This window comes from Capricornis sumatraensis, chromosome 21 (genome assembly GCF_032405125.1).
Source record: "Capricornis sumatraensis isolate serow.1 chromosome 21, serow.2, whole genome shotgun sequence".
NCBI classification, from domain to species: Eukaryota; Metazoa; Chordata; class Mammalia; order Artiodactyla; family Bovidae; genus Capricornis; species Capricornis sumatraensis.
In genome coordinates this window covers 2,577,335-2,600,638 of record NC_091089.1, presented here as the reverse complement: position 1 = coordinate 2,600,638, position 23,304 = coordinate 2,577,335, and the positions used below count along the sequence as shown (strand labels likewise).

At 37.6% G+C, this 23,304-nt stretch overlaps 1 pseudogene; it reads right to left on the bottom strand.

The window, feature by feature from the left end:
* Positions 1–540: 540 nt before the first annotated feature.
* On the bottom strand, positions 541–21,117 carry LOC138097722 (frizzled-3-like; annotated as a pseudogene).
* Between the last annotated feature and the right edge of the window lie 2,187 nt (positions 21,118–23,304).

Genomic DNA, 23,304 nt, shown 5'->3' with positions numbered 1-23,304 from the left:
AATCAGATTCTTCAGTTGATTTTATATTCTATTAGCTAAAATACCCTTGCTGATTTATCAAATTCTCCTACATTTTAAAAACAGTTCTTTTTCACTTAGTGGAAAGAAAACTACAAAGTCCTACTATTCATCTGAGAAATAAACCTTGCATAGAAAATTTCTTTAATTCTAAAATTTTGTTTTATTAACAGAACTAACTACCAGAATGTTACCTCACAACTAGTTGATATTATATGAAAGTTCACTATAAAGCAGTCATCATACATTTAGGATTTTTCCAAATATAAAACAAGTGTGTTTATAAAAATGCTTAACAGACAAATAATTATTTCTTCATAACCTAGAAATAAGAGTTATTTATGTGATCATATCATTCTTAGCATTTTGGATGCCTTGAGGTTCCAAGTTTGATGCAATATAAAAAGCAAAAATTTACTTTTCAACAGACAATCTGCACCTGACTGAAAGCATCATAACTGAGTTATAGCAATCAGTCATGCAAAGGCAAAGAATAAAAGCTTCTTTTTAAACAGCACAAATTCACCTTAGGACAATTTGAGCACTGGTTCCATCTTCTTCAATAACCTGATTCATGCTGGTACCATGTGTGATGTGAGTCATAGGATTATTACTGAGATCTCTGATGCTGCTATGTCATGACTGTTCATTGAGCTGATGGGAACTACTGTGCCTGGAGTGATCTGTAAGTCGTGACATGCTGCCATGAGGTAGTCTCTCCTCCACTCCTCTGTAACTGCAGGGAGTGTACCTAATGTAGGAGGTAACAGAACACACTAGAAAACAATACTAAAATTTTTCATGAAAATAGCACTGATTTACAAAATAATTTCATGATTTACACTGTTGAATTTGTTTTGCCAAACAAAACGGAGAAAAGAAAATCTACTATTTAGGCTCAGAATTAAGAGGTGCCTTGCAACCAGACAGAAGTTGAAGTTAAGCAGAGCCAACTGATCTAGAACTATGCTAAGTAAGGATACTTTTCTCATTCAAATAAGTTTTGGGTTGTGAGGTGGGTCCCAGGAGAGGAAGAATAAGAACAGAAGAAATATGGCATTGTCCCAGGCAATCTAGAAGAATGGTGATAGTCATGGTGCAGCAAACTCCAATTGCACTACAACCCTGGATTGTAGAGTGGAAAAGGGAGCGCATGAAATTAGAGGAGAAATTAACGGAACATTAAAAAAGTGAGGGAGTTGGCAAGCAATGATGATGCTAACTGTGAACAACTTCCTTCCAGAGAGCCCAGTTAATAGCTCAATTAACTACCTGTAAAGCAAATTCTCTCCTCATCCCTTCCCCAAGATGCAGCTTTTGAGTGCGTCAACTGGGTTCCATTGCTCATCGCAGGCTGTCCTCTCCATCGTTCTATTTATCTTGAAAGGCAGCAGTGGGACCTGTTAAAATTTTCTTTTGTTGCGATTCTGACTCACTGAGTCCTCATTAGAGCTAAAAAAACTCATAGTCATATACACTATATGTGTGTGCATGCTAAGTCTCTCAGTCATGTCCACCTCTTTGTGTGACCCTATGGACTGTAGCCCTCCAGGCTGCTCTGTCCATGGGATTCTCTAAGCAAGAGTACTGAAGTGTCTTGCCATGCCCTTCTCCAGTGGATCTCCTTGACCCAGGGACTGAACCTGTATTTCCTGTGGCTCCTGCATTGCAGGTGGATTGTTAACCACTGAACCACCAGGAAAGCCCCCGTATAACTAAACACAGGTTTGTAAAAAGTATTTAATTTAGAATAACAACAATCAAAGAAAACAACCAAATATAATTAATACATTAAATTTTTAGTAGTATTTCTAAAAATAAGAAGGAGGTAGCAGGTTTTTCCTTTTTTAAAGTCATCAAAAGAACTAGTCATGAACAGCTGAAGACCTACTGGCTGTCAGAAAATACCAATTTACCATTTCCCTCAGTTAATGACTATAACAAATTTAATGACTCATTATGAATCATTTGTAAAATTTAAAGATTATAAAGACTGATTCATATACTACTGAGGTGATCCAGTCTTATATAGCAGTGCTTATCAAACAATGTTTTCATTAGAGCACAAAGTTTAAAAATGAAGTCCTTTTAAAATGATAAAAGAAAGCATGTCTTTCTTCTCCTGTTTGAGTAAAGCAAAAAAGAAAATTTAAGAATGAAAAACTACCTTTAGAATATTTTTTAAATTCCTCAAATTAATGGATAAAAGAACATTTAACTTTTATTTATTAAAAGACTTCACATTCAGAACATAAAGGTTTTAAATTTGATTTGTAAGTTTTGATTAAATAATTACAATGTTTCAAATTAAAATAATGAAAACAGAATAAGCATGTTATTCTAGTTAATAATTATTTTACATAATAATTATTGCCCTAAACTGAAAATTTTTCTAACTATGACTTGCTAGCTAATTCAGAGAACTTTCACCTCTTGATGACTTCATAAGTATCTAATTCAAGTAAATATGGCAAATGAAAAAAACAAAATATGATGATATCAAAGTAATTAAAAATATGAATTACATTTTCTAAAACTGAAATCTAAATCTTTGAGTTTAATTTCGTGAATAAGACTCAAATACCTTTTCCATAGAAAAAACTGAGTTATGTCTATTTAACTGAAATATATGGTTATTCACAAAATTCTAGTATATGAACCACCTGCCATGGATAATTAGGACTCAACTACACAGTAAAATGTCACCCACTTACCAAACCAACCACTCATTCTCGAATTCACCCAGCTACTCATCCATTTCCTTTTCTATATCCTCTCATCTAACTATATTTACCTAAGTCTATTTTATTTTACATAGCACTGAGATCAGTAATTATCCATCAAGGAATCTGGACTAGAGTGAGTACTGAGAAGCAGATATGTGTGCATATGTGTAATCTTACAGTCAAGATAACATGAGATGATGAGAAAACCATGGCCAAAATATAGTGCTAACATGTAAACTTGAAAACTGACTGATGCAGAAAGAAATATCCATGAGATGGCATGCCCAAATTATTTCTAAAGTTGTTTGACAGATTTATTTGTTTCCTCCCTCGTGGCTCAGTGATAAAAAATCTGCCTGCCAATGCAGAAGACATGGGTTCGATCCCCGGGTTGGGAAGATTCTCTGGAGAAGAAAATGGCAACCCATTCCAGTATTCTTGCCTGGAAAATCCCATAGACAGGAGCCTGGCAGGCTACAGTCCACGGGGTCGCAAATAGTCAAACACGACTTAGCAACTAAAGAACAACATAGTGCTAGATACTGTCAAGGGATATACAGATATCTGTCAGCAAGTTCACATTCTCCAGAAACTGCAAACTTAGCTGAGGAAAAAAAAACTGTACTAATAGGTCACACTCAAAGAATGTTTAAAAAGCAATTAATTAGCTGTCATGGTATGGGAATTAAGCAGGAGTTAAAGGATGAGTGTGATTTTAATTAAGCAGAGAGATAAGGTCATCACAGGAGGTCATACATTATCCCCTAGTTTCCATGACACTAAACTTTCATAGAGACATTCATGTGTTTATAAGCATTTTCTCTGAATCACGTGCTAGGCTATTCTTACTGTATTGTTTTCATTACTGTATCTTGTTCTTCTCCTAGAAGGGGACGACAGAGGATGAGATGGTTGGATGGTATCACCAGCTCGACAGACATGAGTTTGAGCAAGCTCTGGGAGTTGGTGACGGACAGGGAGGCCTGGCGTGCTGCAGTCCATGGGGTCACAAAGAGCTGGACACAACTGAGCAACTGAACTGATGATGACTGATGATCTTGTTCTTGGTATGTCCTTTTTTATTAAGCTTCAAGGAATTCCATCTCACAGCTTTTTAATTACCACTACCTTATCTTAAAGATTACAAGCTCTCTTACCTAAACTTTAATTTCATTTAGATTACAGAAGCTAAAATTCTCCTACATTTAACTCCCTTCAGAAGTTCTCTGCTCAATATGAACTCATTACTTGTAGCACCATCTGCTCACCCTACTTATCTCCTCTGAGATATTTTCAGAGGAGCCAACCTGCTCATTTGAAGTTCTCTAACACTGGTCATCTCTAACACTCAGTTTTAATTATACGCCAGCCTGAACTATTTTTAATCGGTTATGTCCTACCTTTCCTGTAAGGTTCTATTCTGGAAAGTAGAAATTATACTTTAGCTTTCTTCTGTACCTCTCTTAATACACAGAATGCCACATGCATAAGAGTTGTAGTATAACTGTTCATTCCTTATTGAAAAGGATGAGGCTAATAATGTCAAATATCAAATACTGCTGAAAGTCAGTTCATGGAGCCATGCTAGGCCATCACATCAGTCATGTCCAATTCTTTGTGACCCCATGGCAGGCTCCACTGTCCATGGGATTCTCCAGGCAAGAATGGGTTGCCATTTCCTCCTCGAGGGAATCTTCTCAATCGAGGGATCAACTCATGTCTCTTACATCTCCTGCACTGGCAGGTGGGTTCTTTACCACTAGCGCCAGCTGGAGCTAGCAGTTCACGGAGGCAGGTATTCTGAAAGATTCTCTGGTTTCCTCTCTATGTATGAGTGTTTTAAGTTAAGAGCTCTAATTTTACTCTAGAAACTTCCCAACTGGGCTTACTTACAACCTCCTCTCCTATGCTGTTGTCAAAGTGATCTTCCTAAAACACAAATCTCATTTTTTTTACCCCAATGCTCAAAGTCTTTTAATGGTTTCTCATTGCTCTAGGGGAAAAAACCCTAAACTCCTCAGCATGTTTCATCTCCTCCGGTGGCCCTGATACCTAAATGCCTTTTTGTCCTCCTTGCCTCTGCATGTGCTGTTTCCTTGTCTTGAGATTTCCAGCTGCCTCCTCTGCACCCTAGTCAGATTAAGGTTTTACCTTGTTTGTGAACGAGACTTTCCACAGTGACTTAAAAGGATTTCTTTTCTGGAATCCCAAAGTACATTATGTACAATTTTATCACACCTACTACTCTTTTGTCTTCCATCTCTGTGTTCCTAGCATCTAGAAGAGTGCTTTTCACTTAGGAGTGCTGAATGAAAGGAAAAGGCAGGAAAGGGAAACGATCTTTGATAGTTTAAAAACAGGTCGTTGGTTATGTTAGAAGTGGGGTAAGAAGGTGAAAAAGACCATAAATACAAAGAATGCAGGATGGAATTGGTAGAAAGGAAATATTCAAAATATTTCAAAAATCTTGCAAGGAAAATAAAAAGAAATGGATACAAGAAAGAAAACATGTCAAAGTTAGAAAACATGTAAACAATGGATACAAGATAGAAAACATGTCAAAGGCTGCTCCTTTTCAAAACCTAGAGTAGCTGACCAAGTTAGAAGGCAAAAGAAAGCAAGTGGAGAGGACAAACAAGAAGGAAAGATTCTAAACATTCCAACATTCTAAAAAGCGAGTACATCTAGGAATCATATCCTACATGACAAAGACAGGGAAGACTGAAAGAAAGGCTGGAATGAGCCTGGAAGGATACAGGACAGCCATGGAAACACAGGATAGAGAATTTCAGCATCTTAATTTTCATTCTTTCAGTTTCTCAAGCTTAGAAATCTTCAAAAAAAAATTTTGTTTTGGCACATTCCTTCTCTCCAACTGCTTTTAATCCATCACCAACTCCTATCATTTCATTTCTTCTTTTTAAATATCTTTCAGATCAGCTATTACTCTCGGCAGTCACTGTTCTTTCATAAACTTCGATCATCTCTTAACTGAATTACTGCAGAGCTCCTATGAGGTTTCCAATTATAGTGTCTCTACCATCAAATATAACAAGAAAGCATATCCTGTCCACTCTCAGACATTCTCTGTGACACTTTCTCCCACCTCCTCCCCACCAGATTTAATCACCTCCTTGTCCATGCTACCAAACAGGGGTTGGCCAATTGCGGCCTACTGGTCAAATCGGGCCCCTTCCTATTTTTGTAAACAGTTTTACTAGAACACAGTCACTCCTATTTTGACTGCATACTGTCTATGGCTGCTTTCATGGTATTAACAGCAGAATGAATGGTGGCAACAAAGACCATGTGACCGTAAATAAGCCTAAAGTTATTTATTATATTATTTCATTTGTAATACAATATTTATTATATTAGTTATGTTTCTCTTTATACAAAAATTTGACAACCTATGGACTATACAATTATATTTGCACTGTTCTGAGCAATTAGGTGTATTATCTAATTTATTTTTTACAACATTGCTAAGGGACAGATATTATAACTATTTCCATTTTACAGATAAGGAAACTGAGGTTTATTATTCTAGACCCCATGCTTTTAACTACAAAACAAGTAATGACTACTCTATTTTTCTCAAGCTTATTAAGAACAAAGATCATGCCTAAATCAGTTTTGTATTCCTAGAGACTCACACAATGTCTGACACAGTAGGTATTCCATAATTGTTTGTTAAGTTAATCTTACTAAAATAACCACTTTTACTCTGCCTTCTCTCTGATGAGCAATGACTCCACATTGCTTGCTGTATCACGTCTAAACTCCTCTGGCTGGCATTAAGTCTGACCATAATCTGGGACAACTGAACCTAGCAAAGTTCAAAAAGGTTAATAACGATCAACTTCTGTTTCAGAATTGGCTGCTTTTCCTTCAGACGCTGTATGACTTTTACCCAGCACATGATATAAACTAAGCTGCCGAGAAAACTCACCTGCCATCACAGGACCTGTGGAGGCTGCCGTAGTCGCTGCTCACTTTGCTGCGGACACTCCCTGCTTTGCTTCTCTGGCCACCCACCATGGCCAGCTGAGTTGAAGAAGCATGTGTGGATGTCCCTTGAGTGGAAGTTCCTCTTGATTTCCTTATGATAGGACTATTTGTATCCCTCAGGTTCCTGGAGTACCTGTCAGCTCTCGTTCACTATCATAGATAACAAAACACTAAGTGTAAGATAACAACCCTACAGACCAAAAACAATACTTTGACAGACTGATGTTATTCTTCAAAAAAAAAAAGCTCTCCAAACAATGTCTTTATAGGACAGATATAAGGTAACACTGTGGACAGAAGAGAGACTAAAACGAAAATCGGTGTCAATCTGTCCCCTAAACTGGTATGATGGAAAGAGGTTTGTATTAGAATAAGGAACTCAGGATTTTAGTTCCAACTCTATCAATAAATATGTGACCTTAGACAAGTCATTATCCCCTTTAATTTTCCTCATCCATAAAATGAAAGCATACAATTTCATCATTTTTAAAAAGTCCCTTTCGGCTAAAGAAATTAATCATTCTTGAAGACACTGAAATATTGCAAAGGTACTACTACAAAGTAAAAATATTATTTTCTTGCATGGTTTATAGAAGTAGTGGAGGTCTCATCATGGCATAGACTCATTTTTTAATTTGTAAGAGCAGTTCATTTAGGTTACAAGTTGATTTTATGACAGAAGCTGTATCTAGTGCTTGAATAAACATGACCTAACTAGAACAAAGCATATGAAAAATTAATTTAAGCAAACATACAATGAAGTCCCAGACATAATAAAGGCTTAGGAAAAAAAGAATTAAGGGGATGAATTATGTCCAGAGCTAAAGTTTTTAACTGCTATGAAAAGACTAAAAGCAGATAGGTGTTTATGTTGATGAACAAAATGGTAATTAAAGAGCCAATTAAATAGGTGCAAAGATCAGTGTATCAGTTTGGGTAAATAACTGACTATAAGAATCATAAAGTTAAAGTTAGACAATATTATTAAAAAAAAGTTGTGACATGTGAAGATTAGATCATAAATTGACAAAGTGCATATATTCTAAGTTTTCAAATTAGAAAAGAATCACTGCTGTTGTTGCCATTGTTATTTTTAGTGCTGGGATAGAACTCAAAGACTAGTATTTGTTGAGTACCTGCATAATGCCAAGTGTTTTACATACAGTCTCTGTTAATCTTTCTTAATAATGTTTTTATTATAGAGATTAAAACCTAAACAGACACTTCTATGGGACAGGTATCCATCAAGAGTAAATATTGTGATCCCCATTTTATAGATGAAGAAAGTGAGGTCACAAGGGATTAAAGAACTTTTCAAAAGTCATACAGCAAAACAACAGTTGGGGATAAAACTTAAGTTTAAATGTTTCAAAGTGAATCATAAAGTAATGATAAAACATAATGTTTACATATATCCTGAAAGTATCAAAAACTAAACAGAAGAAAGAACAACATTTATTCTTCTGTCATCAATGGCCCTGTGCACATGTACATACATCCAAAGTTGCTCTGGACTGCTGAATTTATTTCTAAACTTATTTCTTAAAATTGGTTCAAACTGACTTCTGGTCATTCCAAAAATTGAATCTACCTTCAAATGGTGAAGGTCTGTTTCCTCATTTTACAAATAAGAAAACAGGGGTCCAAAAAAATTAAGTCACCCAGATAACTCCAAAACAAGATTTCTAAAAATATTTCAACCAGTGTCAGAATTATTAGCATAAGCAATCTTAAATGTGGCTTCACTGAGAGAAAGAACACTAATTTGACTGTCATAATTTTAGAAGCCAGTCTTTCAACAGCACAGTATAACAGAGGGGTTAACAGTAAAGACTAGAGGCTACAATCAGACTGCTTGGGTTTGAATCTCAGTTCTACCACTCACTAGGTTGTCTAGAGCATTAAATGATTTAGTGCTTAGAACAGTGCTTGGAGTATTAAGTGGGCTCAATTGATTGGAAACCATTATTATGGTAACTCTCTAGTCATTTCTCAAAGGCTCAACCAGACAAATGCTAGAAATGACTGTAGGCTGCTCACACTCTGGAGGAGTGACTCTCTAGCCCAGAGCACAGTCCCAGCTGGGAGGGTCACAATGACTTTGTTGAGTCAGGGAAGTGGGTGGTCCATGGTTCCAGAAAACCAAATGGAAGGGTTTGGGGGAGGTCTAACCAGTTTCAAAAGGATTCTGGCCCAGTCAGGATCCCCCAAATAACTGGGATGAGTCCCCAGCTGGTTTAGTTTAGCCCCATCTGGAGTTTCTAACACAAGAGAATTGCTGTGTGACTGAATGGCTTGTGTGTGGCCCAGAGGTGACCAGGAATGCTAATTCAAACCCTCTCCTTAGAATTATGTTTTACTGTGATTAAAATACATGATTAAAGTGATATATGCACAGAGCCTCTCTGTGCATCAGTTTTCATATGTTTAACACAGAGATGATAATACTAGTCATCCCAGAAATGTCAAAAAGATCAGATAAGAATATATATATAAGCATTCATTTGTTTTTAATCATTGTATACAATGATTAAAATACATTTAAAAATTTCAAAGAATACACAGATAAATATCCCAAGTAAGGCTGTTACACAGAAATCAAGGACTTGGTTTGTTTTGTTTGCTATTGAACCTGCTGCTGCTACTAAGTCACGTCGGTCATGTCTGACTCTGGGTGACCCCATAGACGGCAGCCCACCAGGCTCCCCCGTCCCTGGGATTCTCCAGGCAAGAACACTAGAGTGGGTTGCCATTTCCTTCTCCAATGCATGAAAGTGAAAAGTGAAAGTGAAGTCACTCAGTCACATCCGACTCTTAGCGACCCCATGGACTGCAGCCTACCAGGCTCCTCCGTCCATTGGAGTTTCTAGGCAAGAGTAATTGAACCTGTGGCATCACCAAATAGTTCATGGCACATAGTAACCACTCATTAATGTCTTTCTCAAAGGATGAATTCCCAGAAAAGCCATTTTTGTCATTGTTGAGTTAACCTGTCCCGTTCTTTCCTTCTCTGCCCAATGAAATTGCATTTAAAGGAGAAATGCACTGTCTGGTATCACTAGCAGTAGTCTCAGATATGGTAATCAGGAATGTATATTTTAAAACTGTGATTTTTATAGATTTCAATCTAATCTGTGTAACAGAAGCTGCTAATCAGTGATAAGTGAGAAAACACAAGATTCTGATAATGTGGTAATTTAAGATTTATTTTAAAAGTACATTAACCCATACAAAACACAATAACATTTTACATATAATCTTAAGACTTTTATAGAAATTCATTTTCCCAAAATTTATTTTCCATGTAACTTGGGTTAAATAAAATCATAAGAACATGGATTCCACTAATTTAGAATTTGTGAGAATTCAAATACAGTATAAATATTAGCTTTATACTTAGTAAAATGTTTGAAGTCATCTGTTCCTTTGTGAATACTGCAGGATCTTATTTTGTTCTATTAATTAAGTGGTCAAAAAATGAAAGATTCCTCAAATATGGCCAAATCTTATATTTTACCATGACTCTCTAATATGCAATTTGGCTAACTATGAATTAAAACAACATCTTTAACATATTTTATTTTATCTGCTAATATAATTTTACTATTTTGGCTTTAATGTGTATGACTTAGAATAAAATAACATGCTATCCCTTTAAATAATTTATGGTGTAACCTGGAAGAACAACAGACAATTGGAAATGGAAGTCTAATACTGTGTGACTTTAGCCAAGGCACTGAGCCTCTCTGTGCATCAGTTTTCATATCTTTAACAGAGAGATGATAATACTAGTCGTCACAGAAATGTCAAAAAGATCAAATAAGGATATATATATATATATATAAGCATTTATTTGTTTTTAATTTTAAGAAGATTTTAATTTGGAATTTTTTTTTTTTAAAAGACTGACTTTCCCTCAAATATTCTGAATTAGTAAGGAACAGGCCTTAAGCCTGGTTCTACTTGGCTATCTTTTCTGAGTACGTTTTTAGGTTTAAGATTTAATCATACCTGGTGGCAGCTGAGGTTATAATCTTGTTGGAATATTTCCTCCAAATCCAAATTGTTTCAACATAGAAAACACATACACACACAATTATGTAAATGTGAAGCCTGTGAACACCATGATAATTTACTTCAACTTACTCTTTTATCCTACGACCATGAAAAAAAACTGGCCCATTCAAACCAAGTCTATTTGCTTCCAACCCCAAAAATGGAAGGAATACCAACTATGAGAGCCATCAGGTATTTCATCAGAAAGAGATTCAGATCTGGACTCATTTGAGTAACCTACAAGAAGGGAAAGAAGAATATCTCAAATATATAAATAGAAATTTCTCTTAAAGACCACTGTAAAATCTTTTAAACAAATAGTAAAATAATTATTTAAGTCTGATGTTTGCACTTACACAGTCCGATAATTTTCTCATTATATGGAAAAGATGTACTGCTGAAAATTTGACAATGACTATATTTTCTATAGCCTGAGTTCTATAATTTTCTTGCTAGCCCATATTATATATTGTCTAAAGAAAAAGAATACTAATATAGAAAATAAACCATGAACAGGAATAGAGGTGCAAATAATACCTATATTCTTCTTGGCCAATTTTGCTCATCCTATCATTGGTTATCACAATATACAATTAGGAAAATGTTAATCATTTCCCCCATTTTAGTAGTTTCTGTTCTTTTATTTAATATGCTCCTCCTTTCATGTCTGCTTTGCTGGCTGTTTTCAAGCTTCCTCTTTAACCTATGAGTTATTTAAAGTACATTTTTTAGTTTCTATTCAGGTGAGTTTTTTTAAAGATTTATTTTTATTGTTGATTTCAAGTTAAATTATTATAGTCACAGAATGTAGTCTATTTGATTCTGGTTACCTTATATTTTGGAAACTTCTTTTGTGATTTAGGACATAGTCCATTTTTTAAAGTATTCCTTCTGTGCTCAGAAATAACGCTTACTCTCTATTTATTAGGTACAAAATTTTCTATATGTATTAGACCAACTTTATTAGTTGTGTTGTTCAAATCTTCTATATAGGCATTCTCAAAGATATTGTAGTCTGGTTCCATACCACCACAATAAACAAATACCAAAATAATGTGAATCATGGGGATTATTTTGTTTCCCAGTACATATAAAACATATTATAATGTAGAATGCAGTATCTACTCATAGAGTCTAAATAACAATGCTCATATCTAAATTAAAAAGTATTCTATTGCTAAAAAATGCTAACCATCACTTGAGGCTTCAAGTGAATCATACTCTTTTTGTTGTGGAGGGTCTTGCCTCAATGTTGAAGGCTGCTGACTGATCCGGGTGGTTTCTGTAGGATAGGATGACTGTGGCAATTTCTTAAAATAAGATAATAATGAAGTTTGGCACATCCATTGACTCTTCCTTTCATGAAAATTTCTCTGTAGCATGAATTACTGTTTGGTAACATTTTACCCAAAGTAGAACGTCTTTCAAAACTGAAGTCAATCCTCTCAAACCCTGCTTCTGCTTTATCAACTAAGTTTATATAATATTCTAAATCCTCTCTTGTCATTTCATCAATCCTCACAGCATCGTCACCAGGAGTAGATTCCATGACAAAAAATCATTTTCTTAATGCTCACCCATGAGAAGTAACTCCTCATCCATTAAAGTTTTATCATGGGATTGAAGCAATTTAGTCACATCTTCAGGTTCCACTTCTAATTCTAGTTCTCTTGCTATTTTTCTACCACACTGGGTGTTATTTCCTCCACCAAAGTCTTAAAGCCCTGCAAGGCACCATGAGGTTTGGAATCAACTTCTTTCAAACTCCTGCTAATATTTATATTTTGACCTCTTCCCTTGAATCATGAATGTTCTCAATGGCATCTAGAATGGTGAATCCTACCCAGGTTTTCATTTAACCACCCAAATCCATCAGAGGAATCACCATGGTAGTTATAGCCTAAGAATGTATTTCTTATGGGACTTCTCTGGCAGTCCAGTGGTTAGAATTTGGCACTTTCACTGTGGTGGCCCAGGTTCAATTCCTGGTCAGGAAACTAAGATCCTGCAAGCTGTGAGGTGTGCCACTCCCAAAATGTATTTCTTAAATAATAAAGCCTTGAAAGTTCAAGTTACTCCTTGATCAGTGGGCTGCAGAATGGATGTTGAGAAGGTAGGCATTAAACAACATTAATCTTGTACATCTCCATCAGAGTGCTTGGGTGACCAAACCGCATTGTCAGTAAGTAGTAATATGTTAAAAGGACTCTCTTTTTTCTCAGCAGTAGATCTCAACAGTGGGCTTCAAATATTTAGTAAATCATGTTGTAAACAGATGTACTGTCACCCATGTTTTGCTGTTCCATTTATAGAGCACAGGAAGAGAAGATTTAGCATAGTTAAGAATGGCAAATGACCATTTTGTTACTGTTCAGCTGCCACATCATATCCTACTCTTTTGAAACCCCATGGACTGTAGTCCACCAGGCGCCTCTGTCCATGGAATTTCCCAGGCAAGAATACTGGAGTGGGTTGCCATTTCCTTCTCCAGGGAATTTTCCCCACTCAGGGATCAAACCCACATCTCCTGCATTGGCAGGTAGATTCTTTACCACTGAGCCACCAGACCAGCTGCATTAGCCCCTAACAAGACAGTCATCCTGCCCTGTGTAGTCCTCAAGCCAGGCACTGACCTCTCCTCTCCAGCTATGAAAGTCCTGGTGACATCTTCTTCCAATAGAAGACTGTTCTCTCTACACTGAAAATCTGTTGTTTAGAACAGCCACCTTCATGAATGATCTTAGCTAGATCTTCTGGGTAACTTGCTGCAGCGTCTACATCAGCACTTGCTGCTCTGCATGAACTCTGATGCTACAGAGATGACGTCTTCCCTTAAACTTCACGAAATCGACCCCTGCTAGGTCAAACCTTTCTTCTACAGCTTCCTCATCTCTCTCAGCCCTCACAGAATTAGCGTTAGGGCCTTGTCTTAGATTAGGCTTGGGCTTAAGAGAATGCCATGGCTGGCTGATCTATGTAGATCCCAAAACTTTCTCCATATCAGCAATAAGGCTATTTTGTTTTCTTATCATTCATGAATTCACTAGAGTATCATTTTCAATTTACTTTAAAAACCTTCCCTTTGGATTCACAACTTGGCTGTTGGGCTCAAAAGGCATAACTTTTGGCCTGTTTCAACTTTCAACATGACTTTCTCACTAAGCTTAATCATGTCTAGCTTTTGATTTAAAGTGAGAGGTATGCAACTCCTTTCACTTGAACCCTTAGCGGCCACTGTAAGGTTAGTTGGCCTGGTTTCAATATCGTTGTGTCTAAGTGAATAAGGAGGCCCATGGAGAGCCTTTTATATGTAAACCCACCCCCAAAACTTGTGTGACTTGCTTTATTGTGATACTTGCTTTATTGTAGTGGTCTGGAACCAAACCTGCACTATCTCAGAGATATGCCTATTACGCAAGTGTTACTAAAATGTGACACAGGGATATGAAGTGAGCAAATGCTGCTGGAAAAAAAGGCACCAACAGATCTGCTCAACAGAGTGTTGCCACGAACCTTCAATTTGTAAAAACTGTGGTGTCTGCAAAACAAGAGTCCAAAATGCAGTACCTGGATGCAATCTCAAAAAAGAATGATCTATTCATTTCCAAGGCAAAAAATTCAATATCACAGTAATCCAAGTCTATGCCTTGACCAGTAATGCTGAAGAAGCTGAAGTTGAACGGTTCTAGGACATACAAGACCTTCCAGAACTCACACCCAAAAAAGATGCCCTTTTCATTATAGGGGACTGGAATGCAAAAGCAGGAAGTCAAGAAACACCTGGAGTAACAGGCAAATTTGGCCTTGGAGTACAGAGTGAAGCAGGGCAGGCAAAGGCTAATAGTTTTACAAGAGAATGCACTGGTCATAGCAAACACCTTCGTCCAACGACACAACAGAAGAGTCTACACATGGATATCACCAGATGGTTAATGCTGAAATCAGATTGATAATATTCTTTGCAGCCAAAGATGGAGAAGCTCTATACAGTCAGCAAAAACAAGACTGGGAGCTGACTGTGGCTCAGATTGTGAATTCCTTATTGCCTAATTCAGACTTAAATTGAAGAAAGCAGGGAAAACCACTAGACCATTCAGGTATGACCCAAATCAAATCCCTTACGATTATACAGTGAAAGTGACGAACAGATTTAAGCAATTAGATCTGATAGACAGAGTGCCTGAGGAACTATCAATGGAGGTTTGTGACATTATACAGGAGACAGGATGGAGACCATCCCCAAGAAAAAGAAATGCAAGAAAGCAAAATGGTTGTCTGAGGAGGCCTTATAAGCACCTGTGAAAAGAAGAGAAGTGAAAAGCAAAGGAGAAAAGGAAAGATATACCCATTTGAATGCAGAGTTCCAAAGAATAGCAAGGAGAGATAAGAAAGCCTTCCTCAGTGGTCAGTGCAAAGAAATAGAGGAAAACAACAGAACAGAAAAGACTAGAGATCTCTTCAAGAAAATTAGAGATACCAAGGGAATATTTCATGCAAAGATGGGCTCAATAAAGGACAGAAATGGTATGGAAGTAACAGAAGCAGAGGATATTAAGAAGAGGTGGCAAGAATACACAGAAGAACTGTACAAAGAGGAGCGCCACTACCCAGATAATCATGATGGTATGATCACTCACCTAGAGCCAGACACCCTGAAATGCGAAGTCAAGGGGGCTTTGGGAAGCATCACTATGAGCAAAACTAGTGGAGGTGATGGAATTCCAGTTGAGCTATTTCAAATCCTAAAAGATGATGCTGTGAAAGCACTGCACTCAGAATGTCAGCAAATTTGGAAAACTCAGCAGTGGCCACAGGACTGGAAAACGTCAGTTTTCATTCCAATCCCAAAGAAAGGCAATGCCAAAGAATGCTCAGATTACCGCACAATTGCACTCATCTCACATGCTAGTAAAGTCATGCTCAAAATTCTCCAAGCCAGGCTTCAACAATACATGAACTGAGAACTCCCAGATCCTCAAGCTGGATTTAGAAAAGGTAGAGGAACCAGAGATCAAATTGCCAACATCTGTTGGATCATCAAAAAAGCAAGAGAGTTCCAGAAAAACATCTATTTCTGCTTTATTGACTATGCCAAAGCCTTTGTGTGGATCATAACAAACTCTGGAAAATTCTTAAGAGATGGGAATACCAAATCACCTGACCTGCCTCTTGAGAAATCTGTATGCAGGTCAGAAAGCAACAGTTAGAACTGGACATGGAACAACAGACTGGCTCCAAACAGGAAAAAGAGTGCGTCAAGGCTGTATATTGTCACCCTGCTTATTTAAATTCTATGTAGAATACATCATGAGAAATGCTGGGTTGGAGGAAGCACAAGCTGGAATCAAGATTGCCGGGAGAAATATCAATAACCTCAGATATGCAGATGACATCACCCTTATGGCAGAAAGTGAAGAACTAAAGAGCCTCTTGATGAAAGTGAAAGAGGAGAGCGAAAAAGTTGGCTTAAAGCTCACCATTCAGAAAATGAAGATCATGGCATCTGGTCCCATCACATCACAGGAAATAGATGGGAAAACAGTGGAAACCATGGCTGACTTTATTTTTGGGGGGCTCCAAAATCACTGAAGATGGTGATTGCAGTCATGAAATTAAGACACTTACTCCTTGGAAGGAAAGTTATGACCAAGCTAGATAGCATATTAAAAAGCAGAAACATTACTTTGCCAACAAAGATCCATCTAGTCAAGGCTATGGTTTTCCCAGTAATCATTCATGGATATGAGAGTTGGACTATAAAGAACGCTACATGTTGAAGAATTGAAGCGTATGAACTGTGGTGTTGGAGAAGACTCTTGAGAGTCCCTTGGACTGCAAGGACATCCAACCAATCCATCCTAAAAGAAATCAATCCTGAATGTTCACTGGAAGGATTGATGCTAAAGCTGAAACTCTTACTATTTTGGCTACCCGATGCAAAGAACTGACTCACTGGAAAAGACCCTGATGCGGGGAAATATTGAAGGTGGGAAGAAAAGGGGACGACAGACGATGAGATGGTTGGATGGCATCACCAACTCAATGGACTTGAGTTTGAGTATACTCTGGCCATTGGTGATGGACAGGGAGGTCTGGCATGCTACAGTCTATGGGGTCACAGACAGTCGGACACGACTGAGTGACTGAATTGACTGAACTGTAGTGTGTGCAAAGCACAATAAAGGGAAGTGCAATAAAACAAGGTATATGTGTTTTCCTGACTAATTTTCTGTTTATTTGTTCATTTTTGTTTTTAAGGATATGTATTTATTTGGCTCCCTCGAGTCTTAGCTGCTGTGTGTGGGCTTGGTCGCCCTGCAGCATGTGGAATCTTAGTTCCCTGACCAAGGATCAAACCCATGTCCTCTGCACTGCAAGGCAATTCCTAACCACTGGACAGCCAGGTAAGTCCCTACCTATCTGTTTTAATAGAAATATGCTAATCTGTGGGCTCATCAGTTTTTCTTCCAATCCTGTCATTTTTCACTTTTAGGTCTATGTTATGTGTTATATAAATGCTCTAGCTACCCAATATACTTTAGTGCTCACTTTAAACAGTATTTTATCTGACTTTAATATTGCCACACCAGTTTTTTTCTTCATCATACCATCACATTTTTCAAGTGTATCTTTTCCTAGTTACCAATGTATTTTTTTCAAGACTGTCTGTGCAATACTACTGTTTATAAACAATATACAGTTTCCTCACACTAAAGTATAAACTCTATGTTTTTTCCCCCATTTCCCCCCCCCCTCCCATTTCCGGGAATGTCTTATTCCCAGAGCCTAGATCAGTCTCTGGTACATAGCAGGTGCTCAGTAAATGCACACTTGAGCTACCTAATACTCCTTGTTATTATTTTCCAGAGACTCAGAACAACCTTTACAAAAATAATTGGTCTTGTTATTATCATTGTTAAGTGACTTTGCCAAAAAGTACACTCTCATCCTATCTTGAGGTTCTCTTTTCTTTCTGCTAAAGGATGTTTTTTAGAAATTCTTATAGATAGGATATGCTAGAGATAAATTTAGTCTTTGCCCCAAAATGTCTTTCTCTTGTCCTCAATCTCTAGTAGTGCTTTAGATGGATAAAGTTATCATCACTCAGCATTTTAGAGATAGTTCATTATCTTCTAGCTGCTATTGTTGCTGTTGAGAAGCCTGCACAGTTGATAATCTTTTGGAGATTTTTTTCTCTCTGGTAGCTTTTAAATGTCTCTAGCCTTTTAGTTGCAAAGAATGTTTCTCATTGTGATTGGTTTTTACTTGTCCTGCTTAGTATGCAGAGCGTACTTTTAATGTGAGGTTTCAAGTGTTCAGTTCTGAAAAATTCACGATGTAGTTCTTTAGTTATCATTTCTTAGTCATTCTTACACCCTCTTGTTCCAGAACTCCCATTAGATGTATAATGAAGCATCTTAATCTATTTTTAATATATCTTTATGGAATAATTAGATAATTTTGAGTATTTTATGTCTCTATTATGCATTCTGGGTGATTTAAAGAGTTAGAACAATTTTCCACTTCACTAGTTCTCTCTTTAATCATGTCTACTTTAGAATTCATTCCATCTATTGACTTAATTTCAAGTCCTGACAGATGATGCTATGAAAGTGCTGCACTCAGTACATCAGCAAATTTGGAAAACTCAGCAGCGGCCACAGGACTGGAAAAGGTCAGTTTTCATTCCAATCCCAAAGAAAGGCAATGCCAAAGAATGCTGAAACTACCACACAATTGCACTCATCTCACACACTAGTAAAGTAATGCTCAAAATTCTCCAAGCCAGGCTTCAGGAATACGTGAACCATGAACTTCCAGATGTTCAAGCTGGTTTCAGAAAAGGCAGAGAAACCAGAGATCAAATTGCCAACATCCACTGGATCATGGAAAAAGCAAGAGAATTCCAGAAAAACATGTATTTCTGCTTTATTGACTATGCCAAAGCCTTTGACTGTGTGGATCCCAATAAACTGTGGAAAATTCTAAAAGAGATGGGAATACCAGACCACCTGACCTGCCTCTTGAGAAACCTACATGCAGGCCAGGAAGCAACATTAGAACTGGACATGGAACAACAGACTGGTTCCAAATAGGAAAAGGAGTATGTCAAGGCTGTATATTGTCACCCTACTTATTTAACTTATATGCAGAGTACATCATGAGAAACGCTGGACTGGAAGAAACACAAGCTGGAATCAAGATTGCCAGGAGAAATATCAAGAACCTCAGAGATGCAGATGATACCACCCTTATGGCAGAAAGAGAAGAGGAGCTAAAAAGCCTCTTGATGAAAGTGAAAGAGGAGAGTGAAAAAGTCGGCTTAAAACTCAACATTCAGAAAACGAAGATCATGGCATCTGGTCCCATCACTCCATGGGAAATAGGTGGGGAAACAGTATCAGACTTTATTTTTTGGGGCTCCAAAATCACTGCAGATGGTGACTGCAGCCATGAAATTAAAAGACACTTACTCCTTGGAAGAAAAGTTATGACCAACCTAGATAGCATATTCAAAAGCAGAGACATTACTTTGCTGACTAGGGTCCGTCTAGTCAAGGCTATGGTTTTCCTGTGGTCATGTATGGATGTGAGAGTCGGATTGTGAAGAAGGCTGAGCGCCGAAGAATTGATACTTTTGAACTGTGGTGTTGGAGAAGACTCTTGAGAGTCCATTCTGAAGGAGATCAGCCCTGGGATTTCTTTGGAAGGAATGATGCTAAAGCTGAAACTCCAGTAATTCGGCCACCTCATGTGAAGAGTTGGCTCATTGGAAAAGACTCTGATGCTGGGAGGGATTGGGAGCAGGAGGAAAAGGGGACGACCGAGGATGAGATGGCTAGATTGCATCACTGACTTGATGGACGTGAGTCTGAGTGAATTCTGGGAGTTGGTGATGGACAGGGAGGCCTGGCATGCTGCAATTCATGGGGTCGCAAAGAGTCGGACAAGACTGAGCGACTGAACTGAACTGAAGAGTACATCATTAGAAACACTGGGCTGGAAGAAGCACAAGCTGAAATCAAGATTGCCAGGAGAAATATTAATAACTTCAGATATGCAGATGACACCAGCCTTATGGCAGAAAGTGAAGAGGAACTAAAAAGCCTCTTGATGAAAGTGAAAGAGGAGAGTGAAAAAGTTAGCTTTAAGCTCAACATTCAGAAAACTAAGATCATGGCATGTGGTCCCATCACTTCACCGCAAATAGATGGGGAAACAGTGGAAACAGTTCAGACTTATTTTTTGGGGCTCCAAAATCACTGCAGATAGTGACTGCAGCCATGAAATTAAAAGATGCTTACTCCTTGGAAGGAAAGTTTTGACCAACCTAGATAGCATATTGAAAAGCAGACACATTACTTTGCCAACAAAGGTCCATCTAGTCAAGGCTATGGTTTTTCCTGTGGTCATGTATGGATGTGAGAGTTGGACTGAAGAAAGCTGACTGCCGAAGAATTGATGCTTTTGAACTGTGGTGTTGGAGAAACCTCTTGAGAGTCCCTTGGACTGCAAGGAGATCCAACCAGTCCATTCTAAAGGAGATCAGCCCTGGGTGTTCTTTGGAAGGAATGATGCTAAAGCTGAAACTCCAGTACTTTGGCCACCTCATGTGAAGAGTTGACTCTTTGGAAAAGGCTCTGATGCTGGGAGGGATTGGGGGCAGGAGGAGAAGGGGATGACAGAGGATGAGATGGCTGGATGGCATCACCGACTGGATGGACGTGAGCTTCGGGTAAACTCCAGGAGTTGGTGATGGACAGGGAGGCCTGGCGTGCTGAAGTTCATGGCATCGCAAAGAGTCGGACACGATTGAACTCAAAGAGTCAGACTGAACTGAACTCTACTGAACTAAAATACTGTAAACCCACCAGCCTAAAGGCTGAACCAAAGAATCTATTTTCAAAATCATGTTACCTTTAATATTTACTAACTGAATTATGAATATTATTATTTTAGTCTGCTGTTTAAAGTCTTATTATCAAATAACAGAAAAGATGTAACCATAACTTGGAATATTTAAACTTCTGAAAAACTATTACTTCCCCAGTTCTAATGCTTGAAATTTCTTCATAAAAGAATAATATCTGAAAACTAAGATGAGTAACATTCCCCAAACATGAAATCTTCAATCTATCAGAGTGTGAACCTAAATGTATATCTTTTTAATGTACAAGATGCAGTTAAAAATAGCATATTAGTTTTTCCTGTTATTTATCAAACACACTCATTAGACTGATTAAAAGGGCAATACAAGAATAATTTTCTATGACAAGCCAAATAATAGACGAAGTCTTACCTCCATTGCTAAAGCTGCTGTCTGTTGGTCATAATGATTCAGAAGATTGGGCATGAAGGCAGTTCATAAGGCAAATCTTGGCACATCCTCAAGGTAATAGGCTCAAAGAAAACAAACTGTGCCCACCTATATGGCCCACACACATAGTCAAGGGCCACAGACAGAAGACGATCCAACTCAGCCATGCTTTCTGTATTGAATTAGATTCAGATGATCAGGCCTACTCAATATGTATTTTAGATCTTTGTGCAACTGCAAGTCTCAGCTTGAAAGTACTTCTTCTATCTTACTGTTAAGTTCTTCAATGCACCGTCAGAGGTTTGTTAGCTTGGTCTCACAAAAGGCATTTGTTTTTGGTTTCATAATATGGGAAAATGACATTATCTTGCTTCTTCTTTTCATTTTATTACATCGGGCACCGTTTGGCCAACTTGTCAAGTTGTTAACAACCACATTCCCAAACAACAGATTCCATGTTAGGAGAACAGCTATTTCTTCCTTTGACTGAAATATCTGAAAAATAATTTTTTTTAAAAAATGGGAGAAATTAGCAATTTCCTCTTAAAATATTACAGGCTTGATATTAAAACTTTGATTAGCTCAGTAAAGTTGCAGGATACAAAATTGGTATACAAAAATCAGTTCCGTTTCTACACAGTAACAATTAGCTACTAGAAAGAGAAAATTTAAAATACTGCCTTTGGGACTTTCTGATTAAAACTGCACACTTCCACTGCCGAGCTCCAGTGCACTCCCTGGTGGAGAACTAAAATTCCAAATGCCAGGAGTCTGGCTAACAACAACAATCACAGACTTTGATGAGAGATACAATACTGCCTTACAGACAAAATACATGGGTATTTCATAATAAAAATACTATAGTTTTTCTACCTTATCATTCTTGCTATAGATATACCAGGGAATCCATAAATAGCATTTAAAGGTACTATTTCCTCCCTCAGTTGTTTATATAACATATAGTTTAATTTCCCATCTATAATGGTAGTTTTTCATTTGTCACAAGACATAATAGATCCATTTTGAAAAACTTGCATGCTGTTGTCCTAAATTTTATTTAAATATCTGCCACACTTAATAACAAGTTATTTAAATTTTATTATATATGGTTTAAACATTAAATGATTCAGCAGATAGTATCTGTGAAAGGTGTAAAATATAAAGAAATCAAAAATATGGATTCAAGCCTCTTCCCAACTATGTGAATCACTTAACTTCTCTGAGCTCAGAATTTTTCTTTCTAAAAATTGCACCTCCCTATCAAAGATGGTATATAAGTGAACTATAAAATAATGTACTCTATAAAAGGTAAAGCAATATCAAACTTCAGGCAGTTTTAGTACTGAATTACAGTGGATACAAAGACTTACTTCTATCAACCAATACTGAACTGGCAAACAGAAGATTCTAAAAGTAGTATCAGGACATTTTCCCAACAATGCTTCATCCTTTTAGATAGTACAAAAATTTAGTACCTAGATAGAGAAAACGTTTGACCAACAAATGCTTCATTACACACAGTCAGGCTGCAGAGAAGAGTCAACCCTAGAAAGTTACAGTGTGGGATATGAATGATTTCCAGTTAAAGAGTTTCTACCAAGTTTCAGAGTCTGATTTGACACTGGCTTTGCTGGGGGCTTCCCTGGTGGCTCATTCAGTAAAGAATCCGCCTGCAATGCTAGAGACATGGGTTTGATCCCTCAGTTGGGAAGATTCCCTGGAGGAGGAAATGGCAACCCACTCCAGGATTCTTGCCTGGAGAATTCCATGGACAGAGAAGCCTGGCAGGCTACAGTCCATGGGGTTGCAGAGAGTTGGATCCAACTTTCACTTTTTTTCTAGGGACAAAACTATGCACCTCTTTTGGGGCTGGAAGGGTAGGTAGAGTGGGAGGCAGGACTGGTAGGAAAAAAGCAAATTCTAAATCTATCATGCTTGCATTTGGTTTTGTAATGATGTTAAATCTGCTTTTACTTTATTTTTGTTTCACAGATGTCAAATATTTCTGTTTGAAGTAAACAACCTTGGCTGGGAAAACATGAGAATGCCAGGTTCAGAAATTCTCAGAGACCCAGGTTAACAGGAAAACTCAAATAGATATTAGGGCCCGTGACAGCTTAGACCCTGAGAACTTGAACCGGCTTGGCTAAAGCAGAGAAAGAAACTGTCCTTTGT